Source organism: Danio aesculapii, chromosome 10 (genome assembly GCF_903798145.1).
Source record: "Danio aesculapii chromosome 10, fDanAes4.1, whole genome shotgun sequence".
NCBI classification, from domain to species: Eukaryota; Metazoa; Chordata; class Actinopteri; order Cypriniformes; family Danionidae; genus Danio; species Danio aesculapii.
In genome coordinates this window covers 4,090,632-4,114,668 of record NC_079444.1, presented here as the reverse complement: position 1 = coordinate 4,114,668, position 24,037 = coordinate 4,090,632, and the positions used below count along the sequence as shown (strand labels likewise).

Here is a 24,037-nt window from a genome sequence, read left to right as displayed (position 1 = left end):
GCGCAGTGATGTATGAAGCACAGCTCACCCAGTATTTATCTAGTTAAACAAGCTGCACTCTGCTGGCCAATGCACTTAAATATGTAGCAACATCTGCAGAGCAAAATCTTTTGACTGAATGATTTTTTGGCAGTGAGGGGAAATGCTAAAAAATGCTACTGTAAATATTGATGAGATGAAAACTAATCAGCAAACCTGGAAAAGAAAAAAAAAAAACAATGTACTGTACGTAGCAAATGCTCATCTTTCTCTGGGGTTGTCCAACTTTATTACACAAAGCCTTATTTTAAATGTACTATTTGGAAGAAATAGCACAGATTTTTGGCATTCTTGAAAGAAATATGAGTTGAACTGTGCTGAACTCATTTCAGTGCTGCTGTATGCTAATGTTTGGGGTTTTTAGGGCATTGCTATAGTAGGTTGTTACTTACTGACCCAAGTCAAAAGACTCCACAAACAAGAATCTAGGATACTCTGAGTTTAATTCCTTTGGTACTTCCGTGAATTTTTTTGATTTGCCTTTTCGTCTATAATTCCAACTGTTAATAGTATTTAAATAAGAATTTACTTCCCTTCAGCAAGCCACACAATCTGAGACAGAACCATTTCAAGAGTTCACACTTAGATATTGTTTGACAACTGTTAGCAGGTTTGCCATGCTGTCCCGGGAGAGAACCCTGAGCTCGGAGATGGGTGAGCCCAGGGCTCCCGCCTGGTCCATAGAGCATATGAGGGGAGTACGAGATCAGGTGGTTCTCGAGAGCTCCCCGTGGTGAAAGAAAAAAAGGAGGAGAAGGGGTGGATGGGGGGTTTCTTCGGAAAACGAAGATAAGAGAGTAGTTCTAGCTAGGCTACTTATAGTGAGTTGGGGTTAATCTGATTGGCTAACTAGTGAATGTAGATGAGTGGCCAGCTGCAGTCAATCATATCACGTGCTCCTCTCGAAATTAGTTTGAAAACTTCACTTAAAGAGGTTTGTCAATTCAAGGAACAGTTCTGAACTGAGTCGGGTCTTATAGGAGCACAGTACTCTTTCGATAAAGAATTACTTACTAGTAGAGCTGCACGATTAATCAAAAAATGATCGTGATCTCGATTCGACCCCCTAGACCAGGGGTCACCAATCTCGGTCCTGGAGGGCCAGTGTCCCTGCAGAGTTTAGCTCTAACTTGCCTTAACAAACCTGCCTGGATGTTTCAAGTACACCTAGTAAGACCATGATTAGCTTGTTCAGGTGTGTTTGATTGGAGCTGGAGCTAAAATCTGTAGGGCACTGGCCCTCCAAGAACAAGTTTGGTGACCCCTGCCCTAGACGATCTTAATCCAGCATTTCTACTATTTTGCCAATCATAATTTCAAGTTCAGGAGAGAAGCAAAGGCGGCTGCTCAAGTCTTTACATTGTTTTCCATGCGTTGCTTAGCGACATGGACACCTCCAAATGGTGAAAGAGTCACATACTGTAAGTATAAGGTATAATTCATTCAAAAATGTCATTTCTGTCGTCATGTAATGATGTATTCGCATCCGCGAAAACACACGTGATGCAAGCTGCTGACTGTGAGCTGGAAATCTGGAAATTACAGACTAAAGAAACTCACAAACGTTTAGAACCACCTGAGGGTAGCTTTTCATTTAAGCACCAACTCAGGCACAGCTCCAAACCAATCGATGCCATTTTTCAGTCTTCCTAAAGCACATAAAACCGCTATTCTCTCAATAAAATCCATGTTAGCCATTTAGCATCAAAGCTAGAGTCACCAGGCAGACAGAAGCCCTGCCCAAGGCGCGATTTCGCATCACTTGAAGTGAATTTTACGTGCGAATGAAGCGAGTAAACTCAAAATGTTCACAGGTATATTTACATGCAAATAATCGATTTATACACGCGTGCTGCATATGGTGTGAACACAGCATAACAGTAATTAGGTATAAAAATGGAAATCACAATGCAAAAAAAGTTGCTCTTCCTTTGCTTTGTCCTTTTTCTAGTCCAAAAATCTAGAAATTCTTAGATCAAGTACACATATTGTTTTGTTTTCATTTGAAGAAATTAATCGTTTTTTTTCCCTATAGGGCACCTATGATGAAAATCATCCTTTGTAAGCTGTTTGGACAGACCTGTGTGTAGGTATAGTGTGTCCACGGTCAAACTGGGGTGATATAAAGACAGTAAGTCTCTTTTTTTAAATTTCCTGACGTTAAAATAGTCCAAATCCCTCCCATTTTGAGGCCGACCACAATGTGACGTAGGAGTGCGGTTTCCCCGGCCACCAAGTTGATTGACAGCTGCGTATTAACATGTCTCCGTAGTAAAGCGTATTATCATATCAACAAGACAGCACGTGTGCAAAGGAACTGAGATTAAAAAGATCTGTTCAGCTCTCTGTGATCATCAATCATCAAATGTGATCAAGAATGAGTTTTACAAGTTAAAAACGTTTTTAAAACAGTGAGTGTTTGTAATAAATTACAGCGATTTTACCGTCTTTATTACCACAGCTGCATGTCAGTACAATTATAAAGGAGACGCTTCAATCCCAGGTTGTGGACGTTAAATCAGGTTTATTTTGTACATTAACATGACAGATATGCATACAGCAGTGTATATTAATGTGTCACACTTGCTGTGCAAAAACAGTGCAAAGGTAAACACGATGTCTGTGTGTCCGCTGTGTGCGTGTGCGTGAACTTTGTAACAACATTGTGTGTGACTCATCGCAGAAAGACTTGAGTTAACTCCACAACAAATGCATCTAATAATTATTGGGAAAGTTCTTGCTGTAGTATCGCCATATAAAGTGCACATCACGTCATATCCTTTGCAGTTCGATAGACAGAGTCGGTGACAATGGAGGGAAACACGGAGTTGGTTCCTAAAAAAAATTCAACTTCTGTAATATGAAAATGGTTCGGATTTTTGCTAACAGACACAGCGCAAACAACAGTTATTTGCAAATGTTGCAATGATAAGATTCGCACGACGGATAGCAACACAACGAACCTTTTTACCACCTCAAGAGAAAGCACCCGAATGAATATGCAGAGAGTCCAATTTTAAAAGGACCCCACGCGAGTACATCACCAGGTACAACCAAGCAGCCAGAAACGACAAGGCTTAAACAAACAACTCTAACGAAAGAAACATATCACAAAGGAACTCCGTATGAGAAAACGAGCAAGCGCTGGAAAGACGTAACTGATGCCGTGACATTTTACCTGACCAAAGACATGATTCCTATAAAGACTGTGGAAAATGAGGGCTTTAAAAGATTGTTCAAAGTCGTAGATCCACGTTACGAAATACCCAGCCGCAAATATTTTTCCTCCACTGCCATTCCACAGCTTTATTCAGAGTGCCGCAGCAAGATTCAAAATAAAATTCAAAAGGTAAAGTTTTTCGCTACAACGGCTGATTTAACAAAAATCGATGGTACTTTACAGAGTACAAAAGGTAGTTTACTTTTTGCATGTTTATTTTTCTTTTCTAAGCCAATGTTTATTTTGGGAGTTATGCTAAAGTCTGTGCACTTGCATTGACAGTTAGATTTTTATTTAAACTTTATTTAACTTTGTAAAAAAATAAGCCATTTATATTTTTGAAGGTGTTGCTGAGGATCTATGTCTAATAAGCTGATTTGTTAGACTTGTTAAACTAAGATTTGTTAGATTTGTTAAACAAATGTTCATTTTGATGGTACAGTAATTGTAATGCAAGTCTTGTTGAATGTTCTTTCTTTGCTGAATAGCACTTGCATTAAATCTTCACTTGATTATGCGGTTTCGTGATAGTTTTTATCCTGTCATTATAAGACTTTTGAATAAGATCAATTCTTAAACACTATTGATAGCTAGTGTAAAATAGTAAATCAATAAATAGTTAAACTAGCATAAATTATTAATATTATAACTATTATAACAAATGGTGAAATAGGTATTTTAGTATTAAGTTACTCTTTATTGAGATTTCTTTTTAAATTAGGTTATATTTTATATAACTATATTTTTATATTTTTATGAATTTATAAGGCTTGTTTATCATGTCAGGATTTTATAATGTTTGTATAGTGATGTTTTTTATGTTCTTGTTGGGTCTGTTACAACGTAATTTCGTTTTGCATTACAATTTTATTGTGATGATTTGAATGACAAAAATAAAAGGAAACTGAATTAAAATATTCTTATACATACATGCTAAGAGTATATTTTTTATATGGGGACATTAGTTTGGTTGTATTGTACCTTTTGTAATTTGCAAAATATTCTTAAAAAACCAACTTAAAAAAAAAATAAATAAATAAAAAAAAAAAAAAAAAAAAAAAAAAAAAAAAAAAAAAAAAAAATCGGGATAAAAATCGTGAATCGTGATTTCCCCAGAAAAAAAAAAAAAAAAAAAAATCGGGATATATTTTTTACATATCGCCCACCCCTACTATCAGCTGATGTGTTAAGTAAAATAATCTTGTTTTCGCTTTGAAATGTAGATATTTGGATTAGGAACAAGACAAAATTTATTTTATTTTATTGATTTGCAATTTTGTTGCATAAATCGTATGAATTCTGTATAATTATATAAAATAAATATTTGTTACACCTCCAAACATCAGAATTTTTGGTACTCAAATGTTCTAAACTCTCTAGAAATGCTCAGTCACAGGCCTTAAAACGCATGCAAACTCTACAAATCACATGTGTTCTGTGGCTCCCGGTCAACTATATTTCAGAGTCAACATTGCATGTCTTGCTATGCGACAATTGCATATGCGCACATTGCGATATCGATGCTGAAATATTGTGCAGCCTTAATATTACAATACAAATACTACAAAAAAATACAATGCTATTGTTACTATTGCTATTTGTTCGTGTGTGTGTTTGTGAAATAAGGGGGGTGATACTGATGTTGATATCAACTCAGGTTGGGTTGACCACCGCTGAGATTTTTAAAAGAGATAAATCCCTCTTGCTGTGTCCATCCCATCCAGCACAGTATCTCTTTGCGAATCTGAGCCTGTGATCCAAGCACTGTCCCGAGGGAATAACTGTGACATATCTCCAGCACAACAGCTCTCTGACTGCCATCAGTGTAATGTGATACCAGTCAGAAGCCACTAATGGACTCGGGGTTCACGAGGCCCAGCTCAGATAAATGATGAAGGACCAACTGGTACAAAGAGACTCCGTTACTAAACCTATGGATGACTTTCTGTACACTGACTTGAAACGGAATACTCCTCATAGGCAGAAGCTCCTTACAGGAACTCAAACAGTGCTGCCCAAGACGTAGCCTGAAGGGTCAGTGTATATTTTGGTCATTGGATTTTCATTTTAGAAACAGATATTGAAAAATGAAAAACTTATAATAAATAAATAATAAATAATTAAAATTTTAAAAAGAAAATTAAAATACAATGCGGTTTTTGATTTTCGTTTTTTTAAATCTTTGAACTGAAATAAAAAAAAATTTGCAGAAAAGCAAAATAAAAAAATGATTTGATTTTAATTTTTTATTTCGAATAAAAAAAATTAAAAAAAATACAGAAAACAAAATTGAATAAAGGCTTGTTTTTTTATATCCCGAAACCAGACTCATTCACAGTGACGCAATGCTGCCAGACACAGGCTAGCATACTATAGGCTATTTTTTTTCCACTTAAAAATGTTTTAAAAACTGCTGAACAGTTTTCTGAAAATAAAGTTTATAGTTAAAATTACTTCCACTTCAGGAGTGACAGTGACATTGGACACTAGTTTGGAATGATTGCTCATCTCTAAGTGTTATAGTTCGAAATCCAAATAAACATAATTATTTTAATCTGAAAGGCGATCAGCATGTTTCAAAAACATATATATATATATACATATATATATATATATATATATATATATATATATATATATATATATATATATATATATATATATATATATATATAACTCATTTTGCATCCTCTGAACTGCCTCTGTGGGAATGTGTGCATTTGTTTGTTGTCCATTTATTACATAGTTAGTTTCATGTTCTCGGCTGTAGATTTTTTACCCAATACTGTGTTATGTTATTATTGTTGGCCACGGAAATAATATAAACAAGATAGGTAAGATACAAGGTCTTCTATTTGCTGGAAAAATGGTAGATAAAGTGTGAATCTTTTAATCTGATTCAGTCTGACTCAATTGAGTCAAATCAAGTGATTTAAATCTTCAAGATCCGATTCCTTGAAATGAGCTACTAAATCCCTGATCAAACTTTTAACGTAGGTTGATCCCCTACTTCATACCGAATTTTGTTTTTTTAAATCGATATGGACAATGGTGTTCGGTCAATAAATACTAATACTGATTTTATCACCCAGCCCTACTTTTGCACCACCATTAGAGTTTTTCGGCTCAAGACTTCCAGTCTTACTTCCAATGATTTTTAGATGCCAAAAACTACTTGATATTGCAAACTCGTCTTTTCTACGGAAACGCTTGCTTGTAGAGCAAGTAGTTAGACCATTTTTTGTTGTTTATTATTCATAGTCATTTCTCTCATAGGCAACTGAATCAGATATTCTAAAACAAATCCCAAAAACGAGCGCACTTCCGCATTTTAGAATAAGGTCAAATTTGCAGAAAACTTGAATTTTAACAGGTAGTCCATCAATCAAATTTCAGAAGTCTATCAATCAACACTCTCAAATGTAATGTTAAATGTTAACTAAGACCCCAAAGTATGCGTTTTAAGTCAGGGACGGGTTAAGTATTCATCTGACCCATTTCAAACATGTCAGTGGCAGAACAGAGCAAATGAAGCGCAGTCAAGCAGAGTTCAGTTTAAATGTGTTCTCTGGAACTAACACATAAACCCGAAGCGTCTCGCGTGGATAATTCTCGCTTCAAACACTTCAAGAGCTGTGCGCTATATCCTCTTTTCAATTCACCAGCAATTAACAGACAGGGAAAACCCATTACTGGCAGTCAGGAAAGTCAGCAGTGCCACGCAAAGTTGTTCTGCAGGGGAAACCATGATTTTCCTTTGCATTTTAGCTGCCGGATAATTAAAATCCTGACTGAGGCGTTTTCCGATTAGCTGCCTTGGAGAATAAACCAAAGCTTTAACTTTCAGAGTGAAATGGGTCACAGCGGATCACAGTATTATTCATCTTCTCGGCTCTCCGGTCAGAATTACAGCCGACTTCACTCCTGATGGATATCTGAGCTGGCACAGGTCATAGCGCTTTCGATTAAATAGTGCTTTTACAACTAAACAATCTGATGCCCGTCTATATATCATGTTGGTCAAACACTGCCAAGGACACTTTCCAAATGAAAATCTACCGATAAAGCCTTGGCAAGAATAATGACCTCTTTATGCGTGTTCAAACATTACACTCATCTCAGTCTCACGGAGGATAGTATACAGTATATTATAGATATTGGCATACATTTGGTCCATTAAACTATTACATCTTATGGTTTACAGAATGTTTTTTTTTTCTATTGACCGAAGGACTGGCTTTACAATGATTTCTCAATTGTGATGATATCTGCGACAATTTTTGCTGTGAAAATCCACTAAATGGTAAATATAACTAGTAGGGGTGGGCGGTACACCGGTGTCATAGTCATCACCGGTGTGACATTGCGCCACGACATGGATTTTCTAATACCGTCAATACCGTAAGAAATCAATTATGCGCCTTGAACGGCTGCATTTACATCAATTATAGCTAATTCTAAATAATAAGGCATTCAATTTTCTTCAAACGTTCAGTTGTGGTCTGAATACATGTCCTTATACTACAGGGCTCGAAATTGCAACCATTTTGGTCGCATGAGCGCCCGAAATTTAATCTTTGCGCCCTCATAATATATTTGGGAGCATTTGTGTGTCTGAATATAATGGTTGTAGTGCAATCTGATTTGATTTTCTCTAAAAACTTGCTGAATCGCTCTACCCTGCTGCTGTATTGGTTCATATTAGCTGTCAATCACTCAACGCTTCCCCCTGTCAGATAACAGGGAGCTTTTGTTACTGCAGGAAATGCAAACGGCTGAAGAGTGAAAAGTGCACAGGTTTGCAAACCTCACCTAAAGTTATAATAATAATAATGGCGCAGATGACAGCGATCATGAGGTAAATGTTGATCCGCCAGCTGAGATCAATCGAGTGTTTTCGGAGAAGGTGCCCGAATCTCAATGCGTTGCATTCACCGCGTGTTCAGCGCAAATGTCTGCTTAATATAAAATCTAACACTGTACACATCATCGCCAAAGAAACTCACCTTTACTAAGTTTACACTGAAACTACGGCTCATAACAAAAAGCGGAACTGTGCTGGTGGTCATCGCGAGAATCCTGCTCTGTCTGCTCATAAATTGGTGCGGCTGACTCGCCTGCTTTATTCCACCAACACAGAGAAATGAAGATCAGCTCATAACGAGACTGAGCATTTACAATGACCCAAACCGAAACTTTTAAAGAGTAATAGAAGTTAAACTTTTTTTGTCCGTTCTTCCTTGAGATGTATATTATTTTGCTATTGAAAGTAATACCATGATATTATACCGTCACTGTTCAAAAGATGAAAAATACTGTGATATTAATTTTAGGTCATATCGCCCACCCCTAAAAACTAGCTTTAGCGTTAACAGAAAAATAATTCTTTGTAATCTGTAATTTCTGTATGCAGTTAATAGGGACATCCAATTTTTGTGCCCATCGATTGGAGTCATTTATTATACACCATTTTGCCAAATGTTCTGGGACGCCTCTCCAATTCATTGCTCTATGCACTTCCATGGCTACTTCCATGCTAGAAACGAATAAACTAAGGCCCCGTTTACACTAACATGTTTTAGTTTTAAAACAGCGTTAAAACGGCGTTTCAACTAGCGTTTCTGAACAGCTCTCTGTCCACATTATACTGCAGAAAACAGACATCACGTGACCACACACACTTTGGCATGCGCACGTCTGAGCTCCAGGCAGTCAGCGGGTGCTTTGAGGTCATCTGCCCAGATGAGAGCTGTGCACGTCGGACTTCATCAAGGATCTACCGCTGGATCTAATCTCTAACTATATTTGTTAAACGTGATATTTCAAGAGTTCCCACTTAGATATGCTTGGCGTATAAAGCAGGTTTGGCATGCTGTCCCGGGAGAGAACCCTGAGCTCGGAGATATTTCAGCCCAGGACTCCCGCCCGGTCGATAAGCATATCAGTAGATCCGAGATCAGGTAGGTCTCGAGAGCTCCCCCTTTTAGAAAAGGGAGGAAAAGGAGGAGATGGGGTGGAAGGGGGGATTCTTCCAAACGAAGATAGAAACAGTAGGGAGAAAATGATCCATTTATAGTAAACTAGGATCGCTCTGATTGGATTATTACTGATTACAGATGAGTGGCCAGACGTGCTCAATCATATCACGTGCTCCTCTCGAAATTGGTTTATGAAACTTCACTTAATTCATCTTGTTGTCTATATCTAACAACATAATCCCAGACTTTGGTCTTTTGAATCTATTACTTGTTCCCAGGTAACATGTTTTGGCTAAATGCAAAGATAAGTTAACATATTAATTAATGCAACCGTGTACACTGATTCTGCACATTTGACTGATCGCCTGCATTTATTTTCTATAATGTTTCAACTTATTGTACGTTATACCTTTATAATGGCCATTATTAATTATTAAAACTGATATTCGGCAAAAGAGACTGTATTTTCAATTAAAATGAAAGGAGGCAGTAATGTTATATGCTCCGTTTTGTTATATATATATATATATATATATATATATATATATATATATATATATATATATATGCATATAGTCACTCCTTTTTGGTGTCTGTTAAGTTGCTAATATCAAAATGAAAATAGGCAGTTCCTTATATCATGTTTTCAATTTATTGTTAAGAAATTAGGGGTGGGCAATATGACCTAAAATTAATATCACGGTATTTTTCATCTTTTGAACGGTGACGGTATAATATCATGGTATTACTTTCAATAGCAAAATAATATACATCTCAAGGAAGAACAGACAAAAGAAAGTCTCACTTCTATCACTCTTTAAAAGTTTTGGTTTGGGTCATTGTAAATGCTCAGTCTCGTTATGAGCTGATCTTCATTTCTCTGTGTTGGTGGAATAAAGCAGGCGAGTCAGCCGCACCAATTTATGAGCAGACAGAGCAGGATTCTCATGATGACCACCAGCGCAATACCGCTCTTTGTTATGAGCCGTAGTTTCAGTGTAAACTTAGTAAAGGTGAGTTTCTTTGGCGATGATGTGTACAGTGTTAGATTTTATATTTAGCGGACATTTGCGCTGAACACGCGGTGAATGCAACGCATTGAGATTCGGGCACCTTCTCCGAAAACACTCGATTGATCTCAGCTGGCGGATCAACATTTACCTCATGATCGCTGTCATCTGCGCCATTATTATTATTATAACTTTAGGTGAGGTTTGCAAACCTGTGCACTATTCACTCTTCAGCTGTTTGCATTTCCTGCAGTAACAAAAGCTTCCTGTTATCTGACAGCGGGAAGCGTTGAGTGACTGACTGCTAATATGAACCAATACAGCAGCAGGGTAGAGCGATTCAGCAAGTTTTTAGAGAAAATCAAATCAGATTGCACTACAACCATTATATTCAGACACACAAATGCTCCCAAATATATTATGAGGGCGCATAGATTACATTTCGGGCGCTCATGCGACCAAAATGGTTGCAATTTCGAGCCCTGTAGTATAAGGAAAATGAACGTTTGAAGAAAATTGAATGCCTTATTATTTAGAATTAGCTATTGTTGATGTAAATGCAGCAGTTCAAGGCGCATAATTGATTTATTACGATATTGACGGTATTAGAAAATCCATGTCGTGGCGCAATGTCACACCGGTGATGACTATGACACCGGTGTACCACCCACCCCTATAAGAAAGTGAAACAACGTAGCCAGTGTGATGTGAATGACATTATAAAAAAGTAGCCTACACTGTTCCCTTTGAAGATTTAGCCGACGTGTCCTCGGGAGTTTGTTTTCCATATCAAACTTGCGAAGGAGGAGAGGATGCAGGACTGAACTGTGTGTAGGCTACTTAATATTGAGGAAAAAGCTCCAATCAGATGCAGCCTTGTCTCAGTTTTCCCTCATCCACACGGAGACGGAGCTGCAGGGTTTTAGAATGAAAACGGCCTCTTCAGCATTAGAAAAAGCTCTGTTTTCTGCACTCCAAAACTCTAGCGTAGTGTGGACAGATGGCGTAACCGTAGCAAAACTTATTCGTTTTAAAAACCAAAACATATTGGTGTAAATGGGTCCTAAAGCACAGTCCATACAAGAATGCGGGTATTTTCAAAACTGCACGTTTTTATACGCAGTTTTGCTGTTTGCCCACATAAAAATCGGGTGACTGAAACCGAAACGTTCTGAAAGCTACAGCCAGGGTGAAGATTTTCTGAAACTCTGGGTACAGTGTGGTCGTGTGGACATTACAATCAGAGTTTACGTCTTATGACATCATAATGTTTTCTCTTTTCTGATTGGCCAACATAGCTGGGTTCACACCAAATGCGAAAGACATGAATAAGGCAAATTTTACACAATCGTGGCAAACTTATTGCATATTCCGTATACAAAATTGGGACAGTAATCCGCCTCTGTTGTGATATTTGGATTGACTTGTATGCTATTTCCTAATGAACAGTATCTTTTAACATAAGTGTCATTATCCCAGCCTGTTGGTTCGGTGTGCTCTTAACATGCATTACGGTGCGTTTTTTGAAGCGAAAGCAGGGAAAACTCAGTTTATAAATGTACCCATGTACATGGCCTCCCACTAAACACTAGACGGCTGACAGATGTCCAAAAGACATTTATTATACGTCTATTATCCAGTACCTACAGACGCAATATAGACATGATATGCAAATCCATGAAAGAATACGTTGCTGTCAAGAGCTCAGTCAATCAAAGTGCAGTGCTGGGATAGGATGCCATCTGCGCAAGAAGTTAATTCATGACATTTCGCCACTACTAAACGTTCCGCAGTCAACTGTTAGTAGTAGTAATTTGGAACAACAACAACTCGGCCAAAAAGGCACGTAAAAATCACAGAGTGGGGTCAGCACATGCTGAGGATCACAGTGTAGAGAAGTCATCAACTTTCTGCAGTCAACATCTACAGACATCCAAACGTCATGTGACCTTCAGATTAGCTAAAGAACAGGTGTGGAGAGCTCCAGGAATAGGTTTACATTGCAGGACAGCTGCATCCAAGCCTTACATCATCAAGTGGATTGCAAAGAGTTGGATATTGGATGGAGTGGAGTGACAAATCATGCTTCTCTGACTGGCAATCCAATGGATGAGTCTGGGTTTGGGAGTTACAAGGAGAACAGTACTTGCTTGATTGAATTGTGGAAATTTAAAGTAGGTGGAAGTAGGGTTATGATGTGGGATTGTTTTTCAGGAGTTGGGCTTGGCTCCTTAGTTCCAGTGAAAGTAATAGGACTGTCACAATAATTATTAGATTTACTTTTCGTGTAATACATGGACATGATGGCAGTAAAGTTTGATGATGCAAAAAAAAATCTGCTGAGGGAGTCAGCAAGCTCAGAGAACTCTTTTAGAAATGCTCACTGACAGCTGAAGAAAAAGGTGCATTTTCACATTTTCCTAAAAACTACTGATGATTTGGGAGAAGCTGTCCAATTGAGCTCTGCAGTCCACTTAAATTAAAGTGACACTGCAAAAATGGAGCACACTCACAAATAATGGTCTTAAAATGACAATAATATTACTTATCGCTATTAAATTTTGTGACAATGTATCATAAGTATTTATAGTACAGGTCTAGAGAGGAACCCTAATGCCCTAAAGCCCACACTTTTGGACAAATTCAGACTCCCAGCTTTCGGGATTGTCCATAAGGAGTTTAATGGGCAAGTTTGGTGTGGAGCAACTCGACTGAACACCTCAACCCAACTGAACACCTTTGGAATCAATGGGAGTGGAGATTGTCGTGCCAGGCCATCTCATCCAACATTAGTGCCTGGATCTCAAACACATTTCTAGAAGAAAGTTCACAAATTCTCAAAAACACAGTAAAGGCTGATTTATACTTCTGCGTCAAACGCAGGCGTATGCTACGGCGCAGCCTACGTGTTGACGCATAGCCCTCGCCGTGGCCATCGGCGATGCTTACACCACCTCTTTAAAAATTTACCTACATGTCGCAACGATGAGTTGCGCAAGCTCTGTAATTGGTAGCACTGATGAGTGTGTGTGAAGGTTAGAGCCACGCAAGCCCGATGCAGCGAGTGTGGAGTCACGTGAAGGAGCTCCCGATGGAAACTTTTGTTTTTTACCTTATGATTAAAGTTGTTGCACGTCCGCCGATTCCAGCCTCAAAATGAGCGAGTTTGAGCTGCTTGTATAATAAGGCAGCGTTCAGAAAAAACAAAACACCAAGGAAGAAACTCGATAAAGAGAACATAAACACCTACTGCCAGCTAGTGTTTCAGAAGTGTTATTGCAGAGAAACAGAAACAGCACACCAATCACTTAATGCAGAAGTATAAACCAGGCTTAAGCCTTGTGAAAAGTCTTTCCAAAAGATTTGAAGCTGTTATAGCTGCAATGGGTGGACCAACCCCTATTACACAGGGGATTTCGATTGGAATGTCATGAAATTTCATGTACATGTAAAGGCAGATGACCCAAACTATTTGGCAATATAGTCTTATGATATTTGCCAGCTTGTTTTGTGATCAAAGTCATCAAATTTCACTTTAATTTTCAGCTTTGTAGTACTGTACAGTTTGTAGTTGTTTGATGTTACAACAATATTGAATCATAGCATAAATTGAATTGTTTCTAGAATTACCCAATTCTACAAATAGACAATCATTCTAGGGCTGCACCAACGAATCGATTAAAATTGATTACTTAAAGCGATGGCAATGAATTTCATAATTGATTTGTCGTGTCTTGCGATGTTTGCCAGCAGAGTTCGGCGCCTCATAGCCAGAACAGAGCAAAAAAAAAAAACAAGCAGAGGTAACGTTAGAGGAAAGATACATGGTGAAGGCAGAGAAATCTGTGCGACCCTAGTCATGCAGGGTGTATTTTATCATCAGTCAGTAAGAGACGCTGATTTATCATGACAAACATGCCTTAGCAGCAACAGTATTTGTGTTCACATCAGTTTTTAGCAATACACCGTAATACGCATTGTATGAGCCACCGCCGAAATACCTTGGCGGCTAGAATGACCATTCATTTTAAACTGGCGGCTGGCCTAAGCGCAGTGCAATGATCCAGCACCTGAAACGCAAACATGTTGGAGTCTTTGATAAGGAGGAAGGGAGCGACAGCAAGGTAAATCACTACAGATTCCTACTTTTGTTCCTATTTGAAGTGAGGAACGAAACGTCCCTGGTGCTGGTGTTTACTTGTTATCCAGCTTGACACGCATGATGTGAAAAATTCAAACTAAGCTTTGGCTCGTTGGCTGGTGCTGAGTTAGAGAAAGACGTGTCATATCATCACAATTATCCAGTGTTTTCAACCACCCAATGCTTATTTTATGTTTTAGACATGTAAATACACACAAGTACTAGCAAAAACAATACATTTACAGTTTGTAAAACACACAAGAAAGTCTGTGAAAGTCTAACAATCCATTCAAATATAATTTGCAGATGTGTATTATTCATATCAGATACACGCAGTGAAAGTAACTATAACGTTCAATCTATTCTTCTCCCAGCTGGCCAGCCACTTGCTTGCATGCCATTAGGGAGTAACTGATGAATGTACGTGTTGAATCCTGCCTGTTCTACTTTTATAAATGAGGCATGCGCAGGGCCACAAGTAAACTTGGCGACAGCCATCTGATGTTATAGATCACGATCAAGATTATTCGTCTTTTAAACAATAAAAAACACTCACTTATATACTTTGTATTAAAACGGAAAGACATAATAAAAGAGATATATCTATCATACAGCGCTATTGAGGCTGTGATGTGTCACCTGACAAACATGACGCGTCGCTACGGAAAGATTGAGGGTGAACGTTCTAAAATAATGATCGCCAAACAAAATTCACTGCCAGGGCCAGATAGAATCTTTTAAACTCACCAGTGAATGGGTTAATAAGAGAAGTGAAGCAGCGGTGGTAGAGTTACTTTGCATTGCAAGACTAAAGACACGCGCCTTTTTTTGGATCATTAATTTTTCCATTTGCTGTCATGTACAGCCATTGGTGTAAAGTAACTAATTACAAATACTCTAATTACTGTGAGTAGTTATTCTCAGAAATTGTAATTTACTAAGTAGTTTTAAAAATGTGTACTTTTACTTGGCCTTGAGTGCATTTGTAGCGCTGCATCGGTACTTTTACTCCACTCCTTCAACCTGCAGTCTCTACTTTATTTTTTTCTAATCTAGGGGAATTAGAAAAATCAGACCTGTGATTCCTGTCCAGTCAAATCACACATACAATAGAAGGTAAATTGCATCATGCTGAACTACTTCAAGACATGGGCGTTTATTATTGCAGCAAACTGTTTGGAAGCATTAAAAGTGTCCAAGAAGATGTCCAAAATCTTTACAAGCATTGACCCAGAGACTGTTTAGATGCATGTCACTGGTGAGATGTTTACTGTATGATGACCGAAATGGCCTTAAACGCCTGGTAGGCACAAGACATCAACATGATGTTAGATTAACGTTGTACCCTAACATCATGGGGACAATGCATTTTGTTTGGAAATGAAAATCAGGTTGAAGACAGAACTCATCTTCAGGTCAACGTCAATGTCCAACCAGATATCAACTTCCAATGATGTTACAGCTTGACGCTGTGTGAATGTCATCATGTCTATCAGACGTAGGATATTGGTTGACCAATAAATAACCTGATCCAAACCTGACCAATAAATATCAGTATTTAACGTCAATATAATGTTGGTTTAGGATGTTGGCTCGACATAGGATTTTGGTTTCTTCCTAACAACCTAGAATCGACCAAATATCAACGTGATTTGACATCATTATTGGACATCAAAATAACATTGTCCTTAGACGCTGGCTAGACATTGAATTTTAGTCACCTGGCATTACAACCTAAATCTAACCTAGTATCAACGTCTTATGCATCAGCTTTTAACAGCGTAATACTCGCTACTCATTACTCTTGAGTACTTTTGAAAGGTCTACTTTTAACTCATACTTTGAGTAATATTTACAACAGATACTTTTAATCTACTTGCACTACATTTTTAGGCAAGTAATGGTACTTTTACTTGAGTATGATTTTCAGTACTCTTTCCACCGTGTAAAGCTGCAAAAAAACACTGCAATAAGTTTTTCTTACTTAGTAATTTCATCTCATTTCCAGTCCAAATATTTAAAAAATCTTAAATCAAGACTAGACGAGAAAAAATGCATGAGAAAATGAAGATGCTTAAAACTTCTGTTTGAGATTATATCTAATTAAGATTATTTTTCTTACCCCATTGAAAAATAATTTAGCTTGTTTCAAGCAAACAATCATTTCATTTTGAGGTGTGTTAGGGTTAGGGTTTTTTATGCTTTTTCTTGTGTCTAGTATGTATTTTGATTTAAGTTTTTTTTAGATATTTGGATTAAAAACAGGACAGGACTACATTTATTTTATTATTATTATTATTATTATTATTATTATTATTATTACAACTCAGGGATGAGTGAAAATCAGGGATGGTCAAGAACAACATGTTTGTGCACTTTCTGCAGATTTTAGTTCTGTTTTTGAATAAAGGGTTGGAAATCAATGCTTCTCATTTTATCTGATTCAATGATTAATCGAACAAATAATCGACAGATTAATCGATTATTAAAATAATCGTTAGTTGCAGCCCTAAATCATTCTTCCCTCATTTCTCTTTTTTTTTTTTTTAAAGTTGGTCGCAATTTACTCACATCACTGCATGAGTCCAAATTTAAAAGGTCAGGCTAAGCAAACAAACAAACAGCGCAGTTTTTCAAATTACACACCACAGCTTCAACCCGTTCAAAGAAATAAGCTCTGTTATCACAGAAATTGGTGACATTTCTTCAAAACTGCTGTGAATAATCCTGGAGCAGGATTTGCTCTTTGATAGCTCAGGCGGTCTGTGAGATTAACATCCGTCTATCAGCCATGTGTTCCCTGCACATGAACAGATGTTGCTAAATGAATCCCTCTGTAGGCTTTCCCTTGTCCTACACAAGCTATGTTCAACAACATCCTTGTTGGTCCAGGAACAACAGTCCCAGAACCAACCAATCAGATTTAAGGGACTGAGCTGGCGATGAGGCTTCGACAACATTATTATCAAGCTGTCATTTCCCTGTGATTTTAGATTTTGGAGCAGCTAATGAGCAGATATTTGGCTGGGTTATTTGACACGAATGAATACAGATGTCCTCCTTGGCAAACAAATCACAGACAATGGTTGACTTACTTTTTGCTCCAAAAACCTCAAAAGCATATTTAGTATATGACAGTTAAACAAAATAGGTAATAATAGTGAAATGTAGAACAAAAAAGCATTCTAGAATGAACCTTAAAAAGTAAGCCAACACCATTCAACCCAATTGAGGCCTCATTTGCAGATTACTAGAACAAAAATATCCGTATTTTAACATTGATGAAATCCAGGCTAATCGAAACCTTGTTTGTATCCTTATATGGGTTACTCTAAAAAGTCTCTAAATTAGTTTTTAATCACCAGCGAGGTTGTTTATGTAAGAGATGTGCGACATATCAGAAACGTACCTAACTAATCGACTAGTCAGACAAAACTCAGGAGTAAAAAATGATAAACAATCCAAGCAATAACAATACAAAGTCTAAATTAGGCTATATAAATGCAATGTGCATGCCATGCAATTTGATCACTGTGCAATTTCATTTCATTCAACTGTATTCCAAGTAGACATGAGACGATAACCGTTTTCAAGGTATTCCTCGGTTTGGAAAAGTCAAGGTTTTAAAACCGCCAACCTTTTCTGTAATAAAGTTCCTAAAGTAGGTGTAAGATTTTTTTTATTTACATTTTTTCAAAATCTTTACAAGCATTGACCCAGAGATTGTTTAGATGCATGTCACTGATGAGAAGATGTTTACTGTATGATGACCGAAATGGCCTTAAACGCCCAGTAGGCACAAGACATCAACATGATGTTAGATTGACGTTGTACCCTAACATCATGGGGACACTGCATTTTGTTTGGAAATGAAAATCAGGTTGAAGACAGAACTCATCTTCAGGTCAACGTCAATGTTCAATGTCCAACCAGATATCAACTTCCAATGATGTTACAGCTTGACGCTGTGTGAATGTCATCATGTCTATCAGACGTAGGATATTGGTTGCCATACCTGACCAATAAATATCAGTATTTAACGTCAATATAATGTTGGTTTAAGATGTTGGCTCGACATTGGATTTTGGTTTCTTTCTAACAACCTAGAATCGACCAAATATCAACGTGATATTCAACGTAATCAAAGTCTATAAACTCACACAAGAAGCTGAAAATTAGGCTATATAAATGCAATGTGCATGCCATGCAATTTGAAGAATTTTATTTCATTCAACTGTATTCCAAGTAGACATGGGATGATAACCGTTTTCAAGGTATTCCGCGGTTTGGAAAAGTCAAGGTTTTAAAACCGCCAACCTTTTCTGTAAAAAAGTTCCTAAAGTAGGTGTAAGATTTTTTTTATTTATATATTTTTTTTAGGTCGACAGTGCCTCCAGCAGAAATGATATCCAAAGTTTCCATTTTACATTGTAAAGAAATATGTGTTTTTGAAACAAATGAAGACAGCAGAAGTCAATGATTCATTTCAATTATTTAGCCGGACGTGCTTAATGCTCCAAAATATCATAAATCTTTCAAAAAATAGAATATATTGTTTTTAAAGAGAAAAAAAAAGTTCTTGTTTTTTTACCCAGACATTTAAAAAGAATATATTTTAGAGCAGTAAGTACAATAATGTGATATTTTTTTTCAATGTTATCATACCATCAGAATCTTATACCGGCCCATGCCTACCTAATAATATATTAGTATCGAAACTATCTAAAAATAATCATAATAATTAAAGCTGCAAGCAGCGATGAAAGGGACCTTGCAATCTAATTAGAATTGAATAAATGAAAACACCCATATTTCAACACAAATAAATCTAATAAAAATATATACACAACCTGATTTCATTCACTGTGGGTTACCACTTAGGGTGCTTTCACACCTGTGAATCGATTTAGTTGTTTCGAGATTACAATTGTTACATTGTTGATCGTATCGCTCTTGGTATGGTTCGCTTTCATGCGGCAAAGTTTCTAAATGGACCAAAAGAGCTAAAACTAGTCACGTATGAGTAAACTCTCCTCACATTGGTCAGAGATTCACAGTTTATTTTGTAGAGTCCTGCTCAGCTGTCGGGGGGGGGGGGGGGGGGGGGGGGGGGGGGGGGGGGGTTTGGTGGTGTTTGACAAGGTGCGTGCGACGTGTCTGAAGAGCGATGAGGGATGCGGTGGGGAGGGGTGAGAAGGGTGCGCAACGTATTTGAGGACCGGGAGACGCGCAATTTCCGGGAGATTATCACTCGTTTGCGGGCATCTAGGAGTCTCTGTGCATTTGCGGGAGACTCCTGAAACTTCCGGGAGACTTGGGATGTCTGTAATGACCTCCCGCCCTACTCATAATTCTCTCTTCATATAGCCGTATGCCTATTACATATCCATAAAACACTGTGATATAACCGGGCTCGGATCGTATCGCTTTCTCACTACAATCGATCTGCTCCAGAGTTCATTTCAATCAAGCCGAGACCACCTCATTCAAGCGATCTGAGTGATTGATTTGGCGCGGATCCCAGCGCGCTGGATTCACATATAACAAACAAACCACGCTAACTGGGTAAACGAGACAGGTTCTGAAACAAAAGTCTAGGTGTGAAAGCACCCTTAATGACATGCAGTGTTGGGGAGTAACTAGTTACATGTAACGGCATAACGTAATTTAATTACAAAATAAATGTAGCTGTAATTCGTTACAGTTACTAAGAAAAAATGTGTAATTAAATTATAGTTACCTATGAAAATGATGACGATTACAAATAGATTAACATCTAAAATTTCTCTTTAAAAATCTGGGATATGTTGAATAATATTAATCTGCTGCTTTGCCTGTTTTTGATATGCACGATGTCTTCTGCTAAGACTATTTATTAAAGCGGTGCTATTCCGCTATAACTACATTTCTCAGTAGCGTGGCGGTAGCATCGCTACTTTCTAAATCAAATAGCTTTTCAGTAGCGAAGCTAGTTCTTTAGTCAAGTAGTCCAGTAGCATCAACACAAGCTACATTTACCAATCGCGGATCAATAAATGATGGCACAGACATTCACAGAGCTGTGAGGCCGATGTCTAGCTGATGAAAATAAAGCCATTTGACGGCAAGAATGATGATTTCTTCTTTTTCCTGTTTTTCGGTGGTCAACAAACTTTTTTTTGATGCATTACTGCCACCTCACACTCTGGTCGGCGACGTTGCCAACCAAGGCTAACACGAGAAATTTGTTTGATGGAAAGACGACTGAGAGAGAGGAGGTTTACATACAGTATATATAGTTTACAGTAGTAAAGGCTAAGGTATACTATTGTAATTACTATTAGTTCATGATAGTTACTAATGATACTACATTATGTAGTGTAATTTATCATTGAAGATTTGTAAATATATATACACAATATAATGCTCATTCCTAAATATTTCACTTTACTATAAATTACTATAGTATTTTAAATGTGTCACCTGGTTTTATTGGATTTTTTTGTTTTTGCCGTTATATACTATCCTTTATTTCTGTTTGGTACAACATATTACAGTAAATAATTGAACTGAACAATTATTCCTCATATGTTTTGTTGACAGTGTTATTGATCACTAAGATATGATTGACTTGTATTTAAGTTGCTTTGATTTAAAAATAAAAATTGCAAAAATAGCTTGGATTTTTATTGCAAGTAAAGTAAGTATCGGTAAGTATCTGTTGTAAATATTACTCAAAGTATGAGTAAAAAGTAGACCTTTCAAAAGTACTCAAGAGTAAATGTGTGTAAACGTAACATTCTGTGGTGCATTTTGTTATTGCCCAACAGGCACACAACATCATCAGACGTTATTATTAGATTAGATTTAGGTTGTGACGTCAGGTGACCAAAATTCAACGTCTAGCCAGCGTCTAAGGACAATGTTATTTTGATGTCCAATAATAATGTGAAATGATGTTGATATTTGGTAGATTTTAGGTTGCTAGAAAGTAACCAAAATCCAACGTCGACCCAACATCTAAAAATCACATCATATTGACGTCAAATGCTGACATTAATTTGTCAGGTGTGGCAACCAAACTCTAACGTCTGATAAATGTCAATAGTGGTAATGTCCACACAACGTCAAGCTGTTAGATAATTAGACGTTGATTTTTGGTGGATTTTAGGTTGGACGTTGGCCTGATGTTGAGTCCTAACGTCAACTTGATTTTCATTTCCAAACAAAATACAACGTCCCCCTGACGTTGGGGTATAACGTCAATCTGACATCATGTTGACGTCTTGTGCCTGCTGGCTGTTTAAGGCCCTTTCAGTGATCATAAAGTAAACATCTGTCATCTTGTCATCAGTGACATGCATCTAAACAGTCTCTGGGTCAATGCGTGTAAAGATCTTCTTCGACACTTTGAATACTTCCAAACAGTTTGCTGCAATTATAAATCGCCCATGTCTTGAGGTAGTTCTTTGTGATGCGATTTACCTTCTATGTGTGGTTTGATTGAACAGGAATCGCAGGTCTGATTTCTCTGTGACTGCAGGTTGAAGGAAAGTAGTGGAGTAAAAGTTCAGATACTGCACTAAAAATGTACTCAAGGGAAAGTAAAAGTATAAATTTTAAAAATACTCAGTAAATTACAAATTCTGAGAGAAACTACTCAACTACAGTAATTTGAGTATTTGTAATTAGTTACTTTACACCACTGGTAATGTGTAATGTGTAATCTGTAATCTATTACATTTCCCAAGTAACCTCCCCAACACTGATGACATGTGTATTAGTCAGCATGACTTGAAGCTAAATTTTGTGATTTCAGGTCAAACGTGACCAAAACCCAGACACAACACTTATGGTTTCTAATTAATTGGGAAACCCAAGCATCCACAGACCATCCTTTAAACATGCAATACGGCCCACTAACTTGAGGGTTCATTCAATTCAATTTAATTCAGCTTTATTTGTATAGCGCTTTTACAATGTAGATTGTGTCGAAGCAGCTTCGCATAAAAGATCATAGTAAATTAAAACAGTGTCAGTCCAGTTTCCAATGTTTAAGTTCAGTTCAGTGTGGTTTAATAATCTGTACTGAGAGACCAAAACACTGAAGAGCAAATCCATGTCTTGTCTTCAGGTTTAGTCTTCAGTAAAATACTACAGTCCTGTATTCTATTTTGCATGCATCCTAAATGATCATAACAAGCCTGATGACAAAATTCTGCTTTCCAATCTAGACATAGGCTGACTGAATGCATTTTTCTCTGTGGCTTATGTAGATCCATGACTTATTTGGTTATTTAAACCAAATAAATCATGTCAAATGCATAATGCTGATTTTATCTGAGCGTAAAAATACGCATTAGCTTATATATTCCATTCATAAATAAGCGAAAAATCATCTAAACTTCACCACTAATACATTTAATGATATCCAATGTGAATTCTAGATGACTGATGCTTCATACCACGAGGACAGGTGTCAATCATCACAGAAATGCTCCATCATGACGGCAGGATGAGAAGATCACTTGTTTCCAACGTGTAGCTTTCACTGGGTGTCCGAACAACCCAAGTTACACAGGATTTACTATTAAAGACCACCAGCGCGTTTATTTTACAAACCAAAATAACAATAGTGTTAGGAAATGTCACCGCTTCCTTGCTAACAAATGGACACAAAATAGCACTGGACGCTGGAGACAATGGCAGGTTGCAACTACCACATGCTTCATCATTTCACCCCTCCGACCCTCCTCCAACAACTTACCGTGCGATGGACGAATGATATTCCCCAATTAATCCATCAGTGTTTGTGTAGCATAGATTGGGAAAAGCGATATTCCATGGTCTGTGTTTTCTGCCGCGTTTCGGCGTTGCTGGGTTTGCTGTTTGAGTGGAAATCAGTGATTAGAGGCGATCGTGAATGCTCAAGGAGTTCACGCACACACATACACACATACATACATACACACACAGACGCTGATGAGAGTGGGAGGCGGGGCCGGGAGCCCGAATGTACCAGTCCTACTATGGCGAAGGAGTGGCTCATGAATATTTATGACGCAACGCGGAGCTCGTCCAGTGGGGTTTTCAGTGTGCTGTAATTAATACTCAGAAGCACATCCTTCGCAGTAGTAGAACGAGGAAATCCGGTGTGGGAATGCTACGTTTTGTAGTAATTAGTGAACTGTTATTAGTGAGTCGTTTCTGGTGGTGTTATGCAATGGAACGGCAGTCACTTTCCAAAACCTTTAGCCTCTCTGTTCTTCTGTGGTGAATGAACTGCGACCTCTGGATCATGACATCTTTTAAAAAGACAAACCAAAATCTTCTGAAAGGAAATAAAGGCACAACATATTTGTTTTTGTTTGTTTGTTTTTAGGTTTTACATCCAAAAATCTTTCAAAAACACTCAGACTGACTGGATTTGAGCATTGCCACGTCCACATGCCTAAATAAACAGATTAAACCTTAAAAAGGTTTTTGTTTCTTTCACACTGTGCCAAGTGTTAGTTCAACCCCAAATTTTAGCTCTGCTATTGATTAATCATGTCTTTCACATCCCCTCATATCTCATTTCCGAGAACTCTCTGGCCCTCCATGGACAGCAAGGGTTTTGAGTCGTTCAAAGTACAGAAACGAACCCAACAACATTGTCAAAGCATTTCAT

At 37.6% G+C, this 24,037-nt stretch overlaps 1 protein-coding gene across 2 annotated transcripts in view; it reads right to left on the bottom strand.

The window, feature by feature from the left end:
• The window catches only part of plppr1 (phospholipid phosphatase related 1), a 103,928-nt gene extending 80,587 nt beyond the window's left edge, over window positions 1-23,341 (bottom strand). For both annotated transcript variants that reach the window (XM_056467063.1, XM_056467062.1), the window contains exon 1: window positions 23,135-23,341. The gene's annotated coding sequence lies outside the window, so the exon portion shown is untranslated. The remainder of the gene's footprint in view (window positions 1-23,134) is intronic.
• Between the last annotated feature and the right edge of the window lie 696 nt (window positions 23,342-24,037).